Source organism: Dioscorea cayenensis, unplaced genomic scaffold (genome assembly GCF_009730915.1).
Source record: "Dioscorea cayenensis subsp. rotundata cultivar TDr96_F1 unplaced genomic scaffold, TDr96_F1_v2_PseudoChromosome.rev07_lg8_w22 25.fasta BLBR01000397.1, whole genome shotgun sequence".
Classification (NCBI taxonomy): Eukaryota; Viridiplantae; Streptophyta; class Magnoliopsida; order Dioscoreales; family Dioscoreaceae; genus Dioscorea; species Dioscorea cayenensis.
Genome location: NW_024086788.1, coordinates 71,073 through 85,989, shown reverse-complemented (window position 1 = coordinate 85,989; position 14,917 = coordinate 71,073).

The following is a 14,917-nucleotide window of genomic DNA, read 5'->3' as shown; positions in this document are numbered from 1 at the left end:
CAACCCTATTTAAAGCTGATTCAGACCCGATTTTAGCATTCTTTTCTCCATCTTTTCACCAACTTGAGAGAGGGTTTCGGCTAGGGTTTTGACAGGTATTGGCTAAGGTTTTGGGGAGGTTCTACGGCTCTGACATCATCATTCCTTAGGAAGAAGGTTGGTAGGGAAGCTTCCGTCAGGGCATATCTTATACCGGACAAGGGAATCCTAGGATGACGAGTAGAGGACTTTCCACAAGACCATCGACACGACTATCAAGGGGGTTTCTCTATGGATTCATTGCTTTTACATTCTATTTCTTTGATTATACTTACCTCCATGGAGAGCTAAACCCCTAGTGGGTACTTGGGTATTTGTGAACCCTAGGATGTATTGGTTTCATTGAATCTTTTTATTATGCTTTCAATTAATTGATGTTTGTTGTGAGTTCAAACCTTGAATGCTTGATTGTATGAACATTTCCCCTAGAGTGACAGTAGGGTTGAGAGTTCTTGTTGGTAACCTTGTGAGCGAGTGACACACCAGGAGTGTCAGACAAAGCTAGGTTGGAGAGGGTTGAGAGGGTGAGTCGAGAGGTAGAGGAGCGTCCCCTTTCCCTTACGGCGTGATAGATTCTACCTCCATTCCTCGAGTTCTTTGCGGCCATAATAGAGTGAATGGTCTAAGGATGACCCTATGCTGGGGATTAGTTGCGCGTGCAACGGAGTGAAGCGTTGAGGTGATCTTAGTATCTAGGGCTTAATTGTGGTTATTGACCTTCCACGTGGACCAAAGGGTTAGGTCTATAATTAGGAAGAGATTTATCACTTGGAATCCCTAGAGCTCATTGCAACTCTATTCGAGTGCGAGGTTGAGAGGTTATCTAATCTCTCCTCAGGGACATGTTTAGAGTTAGGCATAGTTGACCTTAGATTTGGGACTATGTATTTAAGGATTTCCATGACTCATCATTGCATTGATTAGGAAGCATAATTGAGGGTTCTTGCACTTGAAACAATTGTCCTGGGCGGAGCATTATCTGAGTACCCCATCTTTATCGATTGCCTTACATCCTCCTTTACTCGTGCTCTCTTACCTGTTGTTTTTACTTTTGAGAATTAAATCATTATCACACTTATCACTACTGATTTTTCACATAGCTAAGAAGCTGATTAATTATTTTTATTCCCTACTCCCTATGGATTCGATACCCGCTCATCTGGGATTATTACTTCGACAAACCCATGCACTTGCGGGATATACGCAAGGGGACCTTGTCACCGAACAATTCCCTTCTAACACCACAGCCACAGTTTCCTATATCTTCCTCTTGTTGGTCAAGAGGTCCTTCAAGAACTTTGCATAATGAGGCATTTGAGATAACACCTCTACAAAGGGAATGTTAATGTGTAACTGTTTGAATAGATCCAGAAATTTCCTGTTTTGCACATCAACTTGGTCTTTCTTTAAATGCGCCGGATAAGGGATCCTTGGAGTATATGAAGGAAGTGATGCAGCTCGCCGCTTCTCGTTATCTTGCACCTTATCATTTGGCGGTTCTTGAGGAAATTCAGCATTCTTCCCAGTGGGAGTTTTAGCTTGAAGAAGTTCAGAATTTTTCTCAGCAATGAGCTCTTCTTGGAGCTCTCGACCACTTCTCAAAGTGATCGCCTTCACTTGCTCCCTTGGGTTAGTCTCGGTGTTACTTTGTAGGCTCCCTAAAGGTTTCTCCGCCAATGAATTCGCTATTTGTCCAACTTGATTCTCCAAATTATGTAAAGAAGCGGTATGATTGCGGAGTGTTGCCTCTATGTTCAAGATGCTAGAATGTGTGCCAATCTCCTTGTATTCAAGCTAGCACAATGATTTGGAGGGGCACAGAGGAAGTCACATTCTAAGTATTCCGGCTTGTGCATGTATAACAATATCTCCACCAACGCGGCTGTTCATTGAAGAAGCAAAGTGATCTACGATGTAAACATTTGCCCATTTACGTATTGTAGCATGGTTCTGTAGTAACACTGTATTTAAGGCAACCCTGTATTGGCGACACTGTTCGGACCGATACTGTAGTAGAATACTATAGCAGGGTACTATAGCAACACTGTATTTAAGGCTGATTTCAACCCCGATTTCATAATTCTTTTCTTCATCTTTTCTCCAACTTGAGAGAGGATTACGGCTAGGGTTTTGAGAGGTATTGGGTAGGGATTAGGAGAGGTTCTACGGCTTTGATATCGCGCTCCATTTGGAAGAAGGTTAGTGGGAAAGCTTTCGTCGGCACTGATCATGCGAGGTGTATCCTAGGCCTAACAAAGAGACATTTGGACGAGTAGAGGACTCTCCGCAAGACCATCGTTATGAATATCGAGGGGGTTTTCTATGGATTAATTGTTTTTACATTCGATTTCATTGATTGTACTTAGCTCCATGGAGAGCTGGACCCCTAGTGGGTAATTGGATTATGAACCCTAGGATGTATTCGTTTCATTGAACCTTGTTATTATGCTTTCATTAATTGATGTTTTTATTGAGTTCCAATCTTGAATGCATTGATTGTATGAATACTCACTTAGAGTGACACTAGGGTTGAGAGTTCTTATTGGTAACACTTGCGAGTGAGTGACACACCATGAGAGTTAGACAAAGCTAGATTGGAGAGGGTTTAGAGGATGAGTCGAGAGGTAGCGGAGCGTCCCCTTTTCTCTCCAGTGTGATTTATTCTATCTCCAATTCCTCGTGTTCTTTGCGGTCATAATCGAGTGAATGGGCTAAGGGAATTACCTTCCGCTGGGGCTTAGTTGCGAGTGAAATGGAGTGAAGCGTTGAAGTGATTTTAGCATGTAGTGCTTATTTGTGGCTAGGGACCTTCCGCCTTGACCAAAGGGTTAGGTCTACATATAGAAAGAGGATTTATCACTTGGAATCCCTAGAACTCATTGCAATTCTATACGAGTGCGAAGTTAAGAGATTGTTTAATGTCTCCTCCGGGACTTATATAGGGTTAGGCATGGTTGACCTTAGATTTGGGACCATGTATTAAAGGATCTCCATGACTCATTAATGCATTAGCTAGGAAGCATAATAAAAGGTTTTTGCACTTAAAATGATTGTCCTAGGCGGATCAATATATGAGTACTCCATTTATATCAATTGCCTTACCTCCCCTTTACTTGTGCTCTCTCTCTTGTCTCTTTTACTTTTGTTTGCATTACATCTTACCACACAAATCACTTTTTATATTTCACTTAGTTAAGAAATAACTTAAGTATTTTTACTCCCTATTCTCTGTGGATATGATACCCACTCACCTAGGCTTTTATTACTTGACAAACCCGTGCACTTGCGGGACGTACGCAAGGGGCATTGTCAGGCTTCGACACCGTGTTTCTCTTGGAAGATAGTTATTGGGGGAGCTTTCATTGGCACCGATTCGGTGACGTGTGCCCTAGGATTGACAAGGGGACCTTTATAGAGGATGAGACCACTCCATAAGACCATCGACATAAATACCGGGGAGGGGGTTTTACTATGGATTGCATGTTTTTACTTTCGATTTCATTATTGATTGTATCTTGCTCAATGGAGAGCTAAAACCCCTAGTTGGTACTTAGATTTTGTGAACCCTAGGATGTATTTGTTTTATTAACCTTTATTATGCTCTCCCTAATTTATGTCTTTAATTGAGTTCCAATCTTGAATGCTTGTTGAATGATTTCTCCCTTAGAGTGACAGTAGGTTGGGAGTCTACATTGGTAATCCTTGTGAGTGAGTGACACACCATGAGGGTTAGACAAAGCAAGATTGGGAAGGGTCAAGATGGTGAGTCGAGATGTAGTGGAGCGTCCCCTTTCCCATCCGGTGTGATTTATCTTACCTTCACATTCCAGAAGTTCTTTGCGGTTACAATAGAGTGAAGGATTAAGAGATGAACTCCGCTGAGGCTTAGTTGCGTGAGCAACATAGTAAACCTTTTAAGTGACTTTAACACCTGGGGCTTAATTGTGACTTGGGGTCTTTCGGCTGGACCACAGGGTTAGATCTACATATAGGAATAGGGTTTATCACTTGGAATCCCTAGAGCTTCTTGCAACTTTACACAGTGTGAGGTGTTGAGATTGAGCGATTTCTCCGATAGGACATAGTATAGAGTTAGTCATGGTTGACCTTAGGTTTGGGACCGTGTATTTAAGGATGTCCATGACTCATTAAGCATTAGTTAGGAAGCATAATAGTTGGTTTTGTACTTCAAGCAATAATCCTAGGAGGAACAATATCTGAGTACCCCACCTTTATCGATTACCTTTCCTTTCATTTATTTGTGCCTCTCTTTCTTATTTTCTTTAGTTCATTTTCATTGATCTTTACCCACACCATCATTGTTTCATTTCCACTTAATTAAGTAGCAATCTTGGTGTTTCTATTCTTTATTCCCTGTAGATACGATACCCCACTCACCTGGGATTTATTACTTTGACAAACCCGTGCACTTGCGGGTTACACGCAAAGGGTGTTATCATAAAGATATCTCAAAACCCTAATTCTGGGGATTAAGAAGGACATTTGGACTTAACACAGTGTGAGCACGATCGTACTGAGACTGTGCTAATCTTGGAACATCCGAGTAAAAAAGGCTAAGTGTCATCCAGAAATAACTACGGAGAGAGCACGATCATGCTCTCCCTGTGCTTAGCTTGATCTCACACATGAAAGGAGGACGTAGACCATGCTTCCCCTGATAGCACTATCAACTCCCATCTAGACATAATCACGGGGAGAAGGCACCCTCGCGCTTTGCTTATGCTTCCACTAAAGAGCATAGGCATTCACATTCAAAGATAATTATGGGGAGACGGCACGCTGTGCTTTGCCCGTGCTTACTTTGGACAATTTAAGAACTTGTCTTCTTTGGTTGATTTTGTCCCTGATTTCATTCCTTATGTGTTATGAGCCCTAAAAGCCTGAGCCATGGATGGCATACCTAGAATAGCATCATTCATAAACAAAAAGTGATAAAAATAAGCAAAAGAATGAATTTGAGGTATGTAAAATATGATATGAAATGCACTCATCAGTTTCAAAACCAATGATCAAGAGTATCTCAAGTCCTTCCAACTATTAAAGGAGAAGTTGATTAATGCACCCACTATAAAGTTACTAGATTGGAGCCTTCCATTTAAGCTCATGTGCGATGCAATTGATTGGGCAGTAAGGGTTGTGATAACACAGCAGCAAAATAAGAAATTTCATCCCGTCTATCATGCAAGTAAGATGTTAACACCGGGTCAACAGAATTACACCACTATATAGAAGGAACTACATGGTATTGTTGATGCATTGGATAAATTCTGCCCCTATCTGGTTTTATCAAAAGTTGTGGTATATACTGATCATGTTGTATTGAGGTATCTCTTATTTAAATATGATGTAAAATCAAGACTAATAAGGTAAGTTCTTCTCCTACAAGAATTTGATTTAGAGATCAAAGACAAACGGTGATCAGAAAATGTGGTAGCCGGTCATCTATCCCACTTGGAAAATCCAAATTTGGAAAAACTTTGGAAAAAAGAGATTAATGATGCATTCCGCGAGAAGCATTTGTACCAGTAAGAAAAGGAAAATCATGACTCAGAACTTCCCTAGTTTGTGGACTATGTGGAACACATCATTCACACACATTTTTCTTATCAACAACGCAAGAAGTTTCTATCTGATGTGAAGCACTATGTGTGGGATGACCCATTTCTAGACAAGGCCTGTGCAGACCTGATGGTAAGGTGTTCCGTTTCACACTCAGTGAGTTGAGGAATATTACATCATTGTTATTGTGGAGTGATCAGAGGCCATTTCAGTGCAAATTGGAATATTTCTGTGTGACTTGGAAGCAAGATTCTTTTGGCCTTCAATGTTTCACAATGCCCTAAAATTTATAGATTCTTGTGATCAATGTCTAAGGAGCGGGAACTTATCCAAGCATGATGAGATGAAGCAAAATCCTATTCAACAATGTGAAGTATTTGATGTGTGGGAAATCGATTTCATGGGACCATTTCCAAATTCTAACAGCAACAAGTATGTGTTAGTGGCAGTGAACTATGTGTTGAAATGAGTAGAGGCTCAAGCCTTGCCAAACAATGATGGTCGGGTGATGGTGAAATTCTTGAAGAAGTTATTCTCCCAATTTGGCTTCCCGAGAGTAATTATATGTGATCAGAGAACACATTTTTACAACACTCAATTTGGGAAGGTGATGAAGAAGTAGAAATCTTTGAAGCAAACAGAGGCAGGCTCCGTTTTCTTCGCATCTTTGAAGTATTTCGAATGATCCTCTACTCGGAGTCAACCATCTCGTACCATGGCCTACCACCCACAGACAAGTGATCAAGTTGAAGTCACCAACTGAGAACTAAAGTAAATTCTAGAGAAGATTGTACAACACAATAGAAAGTATTAGTAGTAACGGTTAGATGATGTATTGTAGGCCACAAAATAGCATATAAGACTTCCACAAGCTATACCCCTTATAGTCTACTTTACAAAAAGGCATGCCACGTGCTAGTCAAATTGGAGCATCAAGCTTACTGGGGCACAAAATTCCTAAACTTTTACATAATGGAAGTAGGACAAAAATGGAAATTTAAGTTCAATAAGCTGGAGGATTATCATCAGAATACATATGAAAACCCCATTTTTTATAAGGAGCAAGTCAAGCGGTTCCATGATAGTCACCTTAGGATAGATAAACAATTCCAAGTAGGGAAACAAGTCCTGCTATTCAATTTAAGGTTAAGACTGTTTCCTAAGAAACTCAAATCTAGATGGTCTAGGCCATACACTGTCACTCAAATTTTTCCACACAGTGCGGTAGAAATTTTGCATCTAACAAATGGTATTTTAAGGGCAAACAATAATAGGTTAAAACCTTATGTACTTATGGATAGTTCATTTTAGAAAGATATCCAAGAACATATTCAATCCTACAACCCACCGGATAAGTGCTTGTGTATGCATATTAATTAGTATGATTTACTTACATTAAGCATTGTTTTTATCAGGTTTTATGGCTCACACTTGTGTTTCAATGTTCTTTTGTGCATTGAGAGCTGTGAAGGCGTATTGAGGAGAAAAAATGCAAAAATACGTCATGAAGGTTCCTTATAGAATTCTTTTGTGCAACATAACGATTAAGACACAAGTCGTGATTATACACATGAGAGTATGTGCCAACCTCTAAAGAGTTCCAAGTCAATCAGTGAGTTAGAAAGGCACAAAGGCAGTCACATGCTGATGTTTCGATTTTTCAATTATTTCAAGAGCTTTCCAAATGGTTTTAGACATCATGAAATACCACATGACCTACCACATAGGTATGTATCAATCTGGTGGCCTCAGAAGAAAAGAAGAGTAAAATCTTAAATCTCTATGTGCAGTTTTAAGTGATGTAGGAAATCCACATGAGCATGTGGGAGCCTATGTGGATGCCTAAATTGAGAGTTTAAATACCGGTTTCAAAGAGTTATTGGTGATATTTTCCTATCTATTGGGGAGAGTTTGACTATGGTATGGAAGAGGTTTTTAAGAGGTTTGAGAGCACTTCTATGTCATTCAACATCGATTTTCTCCAAAAGAGAGTTATTGGGGAGCCACCGATGACATTGATTCCCAAGGTGTGCCCTAGGCTTCACAAAGGAGTCTTTGGAGAAGGAGGATCGGCTCTTGGAGACTTTCATCATGTAACAAAAGGGGGTTATCTTTATGGATTGTTTGCACTTTTAATTGTCTTTATCCTTGATATTGTATTGCTCCATCGAGAGATAAACAACCAATGGGTACTTGGATATGTAAATCCTAGAATGTATTCACTTCACTAACTTTTATTGCATTTCTTTTAATTGAGAATTTATTTTAGTTTCAATCTTGTGTACTTGATGTTTAGTTTTCCCATAGAGTGATAGTAGGGTTTAGAACTTCATTTAATCATACTTTTGATGATTAACATTCAGCATTAGGATTAGATTTACCAAGGTTGATTTACCAAGGTTGATTTACCAAGGTTGAAGAGGTTTGAGGGGGTGAGTGATAAGTGCTTGTGTATAAGTAATACAAAGTATACTTTTCTTATATTGAGCATTACTTTTATCATATTTTATAGCTCATTCGTATGTATTTGTGTTCTTTTGTGCATTTAGAGTTGTGGAGACAAGTTTAGAGAATGGAAGCAAAAATAGATTGCGGACGTGGTTTTCTAATGAAGTTCTTGGATCGAACAAAGGTGAAGACACAATGCTCAAAGACATGTGGGTGTATGCTCAAAGATACAAGTAGGTATTTGGGCGTAAACCCTAGGATCTTATCTTTTGTATTGATTTGGTTTATGTTTCTATTAAATCTGAGTTGGTTTGAGTTTTAATCTTGTGTTTCCATTGCTTACATGTTTTATTGATCGTTGTGGTTGATTCTCTATGCATGATTTGTTACTTTGATGAGAGAGGTCTCCATTAGAGTTTGAACTCCAAGGGTAAAGAGGGTTGAGAGGATGAGTTATGAGATAGTGGAGTGTCCCCTTTCCCCTCCGATGAGTGCTTTCTATCTCCACATTCCCTAGAATCTATGCAACCATATTTGGTGTAAGGCGTGCTTTAAGAATCAATTTCCCTCTTAGGTATCCCTAGAGCTTATTACGGTCATATGGGGTGTGAGGTGTTGAGATTGAGCGATTTCTCTACTAGGACCTTGTAGGTGACTAGTGCTGGTGGCTTGGAGGCAAGGGCCGGTTGTTCTTGGATTACTTCGACTCATTAAACTTAGTTTAGAAGCATTTAGCGAATCTTGAGCTTCATGTTAGATCCTATGGGGAGTATCGCCCAGGTACCTCAACTTTATTGATTGAGATCTCCTTTTACTTTCTATTTTGCCCGTTTGCTTGGTTATTAATATTCTTGCAATTAGCTCATTGCATGACATTCATGGATTTTTACTAGATAACTAAGAATTGGTTACTACTAATACTTCTGTTCCCTATGGATTCGACTACCCACTCACTGGGGTAATTATTACTTCGACACCCCGCACTTGCAGTTTACATGCAATTTGGATACGTGTTAGAGTCTCTCTATGACTCAGAAAGACAAGCCTGTGAGCATGTTAAAAAACATAAATCTACTATTTCTTATAAGATTTTGGATATAAGGGGCATCAATCTCTCATTTTGTACTCATAAAATCCTAATGGTGGACAATTACAAGTCTGTGATCCCACCCTAAAGAATATTGAACCCGAACATGAAGAAAGTCGTCAAGGCAGAGGTTGTAAAATTGTTGGATGCAGGAATTATTTATCCCATCTCCGATAGTGCTTGGGTGAGCCGAACTCAAATAGTCCCGAAGAAAAAGGGGAAGATGGTGATGAAAATTGAGAGTAATGAATTAATCCAACAAGAACAATTACAGGTTGGAGTGTCTGCATTGATTATAGAAGGTTAAATGATGAAACTCGAAGGGATCATTTTCCATTGCCGTTTATAGATAGAATGTTAGAGCGATTAGCTGGGCATCAGTTTTATTGCTTCCTTGATGATATGTCAGGATATTTTCAGATTCCTATCACCCAGAAGACCAAGAGAAGATAACATTTACTTGTCCCTAAGGTAGTTTTGCTTACAGAAGAATGCCTTTTAGATTGTGTAATACTCCGATGACATTTCAACGTTGCATAACCACTATTTTTGATGATCTTCTAGAAGACATCATGGAGGTGTTCATGGATGATTTCTCAGTCTTTGGTAGTTCTTTCGATATTTGCTTAAGAAATTTGGAGAAAGTACTGGTGAGATGTGAAAAGACAAATCTTGGTATTGATTGGGAAAAGTGTTATTTCATGGTCCATGATGAGTTGTCGAGTGACAAGTTAAAAAGCTAGCACATGATTCCCCAGCCACAAGTGCATGGGTCGTCAAGTAATAACCTCTCATGCAAGCATAAGAGGGTCATATTCCCAATGGCCCAAGATCTGCTATTACTTCCTCCTAGGTATCACTATCTAGTCTACCAAATGGATAGTTGTTGTATAAGACAAAAATATGAAAATAAATAAAAGAAAGGACTATAAACAAAATAGACTAAAGCACACCATACAAGCAATCTAAAGCGTAAGTAGCAATAAGAACTAGAGGCCTCGGGCGAGGATCCCTCGGGAGAATAAAAAGTTAGGATGAATATGGGAATTTAAGCACAAGGTTGGGTAGAGTTGATCCGCTAGACTCGAATGTTGACTACCCGGGAACCTGTGTAGTGTAGCCCTAATCCAATACGGATTTCTCCCTTGGAAGATACCCCTGTGATGTCTTTGAGAATAGGGAGTCTTGCATAGGGTAATTCTATTGGCCATTCTCGGCTAGAACTACCCTAATGCAAGCGGGGAGCTACTGGCACCCGGAACCTCCAGTGTACCAGTACATTTAATCCCCTTTTAATCATTGTGTGACCTAATACATGCAAGCATCCCACCATACATATGAAATTCATGAATCAAGACCTACAGAATCCATCCATTGTAGATTGAACATCAAAACAATAGATTTAAACCAACAAACATGCCTACAATCAATTAAAACCAATAAATATCATTCATCCATAAAAACAAGTTCCTCTACCAAGGTTCACCGGAGCCCGGGGGCCTTGGGAGGCTAGTTCCACATCATAAAGAGAAAATAAAATATAGTTGATGACAAAGCCCATAAAAATCTCCCTTATATGTAGGCTAGAAGGTGATGATGAAGGCTCACCGGATCCGCGCTAGTGAGCTCCTTGATCACCTCTTTGAGTGCAACCTTCTTCTTTCCTTGGGTTCTTGTTATTCAAATCATCTTCAACTCTAGTGATGGTGGTGGAGAATGATGGAGATGATGATGGAGAATGGTGGACAAGATGGTGGAGAATAGTGTAAGAGATCGTGGCCAAAGACAGCTCCCAAAAAGCCCAAGGTTGCCTTATATAACCTCAATATAATGGTTCTTCCCATGTGTGTGCGGGAGGTGTGCAGGCCACACATAAGGCGGCATAGCTCACTGCTTGGGCTGTGCGGGTACTATGCGGCCCGCACAGTGGCCTCACAAAAGTGTGTGGTCACTGTAGTGCTCATACAGGGTTCTGTGAAATGCTTTTCGGGCATCAATTTGCATTTCGACCTCGTGTAAACTTCATTTCTTCATCAATATTCTCCGAAATGACTCAAATGTGGTTCATCCTTGTAATTATGGTTCCTCGATGTCTTGAAACAATTATAAGAAATAAAACACATAAAGGGCATCGGAGTCATAGAAGTATGCATGAAAGTGCTTAACATATATGCTATAAAAGTGGTGTATTTAGAGACTTATCAGTCCAAGAAGGCATTGTCCTTGGTCACAAAATTTCCTAATTAGGGATGGAAGTAGACAAGGTGAAGATGGAAGTCATTGACAAACTTCCTCCACCAACAAATTTGAAAGGGGTTCGTAGTTTCTTGGGGCATGCAGGTTTCTTCAGGAGGTTCATCAAGGATTTCTCGAAGATTACTCACCCATTGACAAAGTTTTTCGAAAAGGATGCTCCCTTTAATTTCAGAAATGATTGCTTTGTTACTTTTAATTTGTTAAAAGAGAAATTAGTGCAAGCAATGATTTTGATCACACCAGAGGGGAAAGGGGACATTCTGCTATCTCTCGACTCACCCTCTCGATCCTCTATAATCTTGCTTTGTTTGGTCCTCATGGTGTGTCACTCATTCACATTGAATACCAATGTAGGATCTCAACCCTAGTGTCACTCTATGGGAAAACCCATTCAACAAGCATTCAAGATTAGAACTCAATTAAAGACTTTAATTAAAGAAACATAATAAAAAGGTCAAACAAACAATATCATCCTAGGGTTTACAAGTTCAAGTACCCACTAGGGGTTTAGCTCTCCATTGAGCAAGATACAATCAATAATGAAATCGAAAGTAAAAGCATGCAATCCATAAGTAAAACCTCCTTGGTATTCATGTCAGTGATCTTGTGGAGTGGCTGCGTCTTCTCCAAAGGTTCCCTCGTCAAGCCTAGGGCACACCGTGCTGAATCGATGACTATGAAAGCTCTGGCAATAACTCTCTTCTGAAGGAACGTGATGTTCAAAGCCGTAGAACCACTACAAAAGCTTTGCCAAAGCTCCTTGATAAGTGCTTGTGCGATATGAATGCGAAGCATTATTTCCTTATGTTGAGCATTACTTTCCTCGGGTTTTTACACTAATATGTGTGTTTTTATGTTACTTTCGTGCATGTAGGGTTGTGAAACCAATTATGAAGGAAAGAAGCCAATGTGGATCACAATGCACCGATTTTGGACGAAATCTTGCTAAAGTTCAAACGCGAAGATATAAGTCGGGTGCGAGATGCTAGAGTGTGTGCCAACCTCCCCGTATTTGAGTTTACATAACCATTTGGAGGGACACAAGGGCAGTCACACTCAAGCATTCCGACTTATGCACATAGAACAAGATTTCCATCAACTTATCCGTCATTGAAGAAGCAAAGCGACCCACGGCATAAACGTGTGCCCGTTTATGTTACCTCGATGAAAAGTGGATTCGGGAGTATTTTTTGGCATAGTACTGTAGTAGGTTACTGTAACAAATCACTGTTGAAAATCACTGTACTGTTCACAGCCGGCCGAAAATCACAGAAACAGAGAATCCACACGGGCGTGTGGAAATTATCCATAGCCATGTGGAAATTCCGCATGGGCACGTGTTCCGTACATGCCCGTGGAGTCGACCGATTCCAGCCCTATTTAAAGCAGATTTCAGCCCCGATTTCAGCATTTTTTCTCCATCTTTTCCCCAACTTGTGAGAGGGTTTCGGCTAGGGTTTCGAGGGGTATTGGCCAAGGTTTTGGAGAGGTTCTATGGGTCAAACATCGTGATTCCATTAGGAAGAAGGTTGGTAGGGGAGCTTCGATCGAGGCGTATCCTATACCGGATGAAGGAATCCTTGGACGACGAGAAGAGGACTTTCCACAAGACCGTCGACACGACCATCGAGGGGGTTTCTTTATGGATTCATTGCTTTTACATTCAATTTCTTTGATTGTACTTAGCTCCATGGAGAGCTAAACTGCTAGTGGGTACTTGGGTGATTGTGAACCCTAGATGTATTCGTTTCATTGAACTTCTTTATTATGCTTTCAATAGATTGATGTTTATTGTGAGTTCCAACCTTTAATGCTTGATTGTATGAACATTTCCCCTAGAGTGACACTAGGGTTGAGAGTTCTTGTTGGTAACCTTGTGAGTGAGTGACACAACACGAGCATTAGACAAAGCTAGGTTGGAGAGGGTTGAGAGGGTGAGTCGAGAGGTACAGGAGCTTCCCCTTTCCACTCTGGCGTGATAGATTCTACCTCCGTTCCTTGAGTTCTTTGCGGCCATAATAAAGTGAGTGGTCTAAGGGATGAACCTCCTCTGGGGCCTAGTTGCGCGTGCAATGGAGTGAAGCGTTGAGAGGATCTTAGTATCTAGGGCTTAATTGTGGCTAGGGACCTTCCTCCTGGACCAAAGGGTTAGGTCTATATTTAGGAAGAGATTTATCACTTGGAATCCCTAGAGTTCATTGCAACTCTATGCGAGTGCGAGGTGTTGAGATTGTTCGATTTCTCCTCCGGGACATGTATAGAGTTAGGCATAGTTGACCTTAGATTTGGGACTATGTATGTAAGGATTTCCACGACTCACCATTGCATTGATTACGAAGCGTAATAGAGAGTTCTTGCACTTGAAGCGATTATCCTAGGTGAAGCATTATCCGAGTACCCCATCTTTATCGATTGCCTTACCCTCTTCTTACTTTTGCCCTTTCACTTGTTGATTTTATTGTTGAGAATTAAATCAATTTCACACCTATCACAATTGATCTTCCACATAGTTAAGAATCAAATTAAGTATTTTCACTCCCTACTCCCTGTGGATTCGACCCCGCTCACCTGGGATTATTACTTCGACAAGCCCGTGCACTTGCGCGATATAAGCAAGGGGAACTTGTCACTCCTCTAAACCCTAGCAGCGAGCACCTCCAAAGATGATGAAGAGATGGGCAAAAGATGTGAAAACGATTCTCCAAACAGACTAAAATCGTGACTTACATAGGGTTGGAATCGGGCATCTAGATGGGAGTGTGGAATTTCCACATGCCCATGTGAATCTGGAGGAATTGATTTTTCAGCGGCCTATAAACAATAACTACTACAGTAATTTGCTTCATCAACCTCCTACAGTACTCCGCCAAAATACTCCCGAATTCACATTTTTCATCAAGGCCACATGGATGGGCACACATTCATGTGCCAGATCGTGTTGCTACTTAAACAAAATCACACTTAATGACAATGTTGATAGCATTGCACAAGTCGGAACACATGAGTGTAACTGCCTTCGTGGCCTTCTAATTTGCATGTTCACTCAAGCACAAACGAGGTTGGCACACACTCATATGTTTTTGAGCACAACTTATGTATTCATATTTGTTCACTCCAAGATTTCATCAACGATGTGCATTCATGATCTACTTTGGCTTCTTTCTTCCAAACTTGTCTCCACAATCCTACATGCACAAAATTAACACAAATATACATGTATGAGCGATAAAATCTGTGAAAAATAATGCTCATTGAAAGAAAAGAATACTTCGTATTACTAATACACAAGCACTTATCACTAGTAAGACTCTCACAAGTGCTCAAGAGAATTACACTACTATAGATAAAGAGTTATTAGCAATTGTGTTTGCTTTCAATAAGTTTGGACCGTACCTTATCTTATCTAGTGTCAATGTATTCACAGATCACTCAGAACTTCATTATCTCATGAATAAGGCTGATGCTAAACCAAAGCTAATTCAATGGATTCTACTTTTGTAAGAGTTT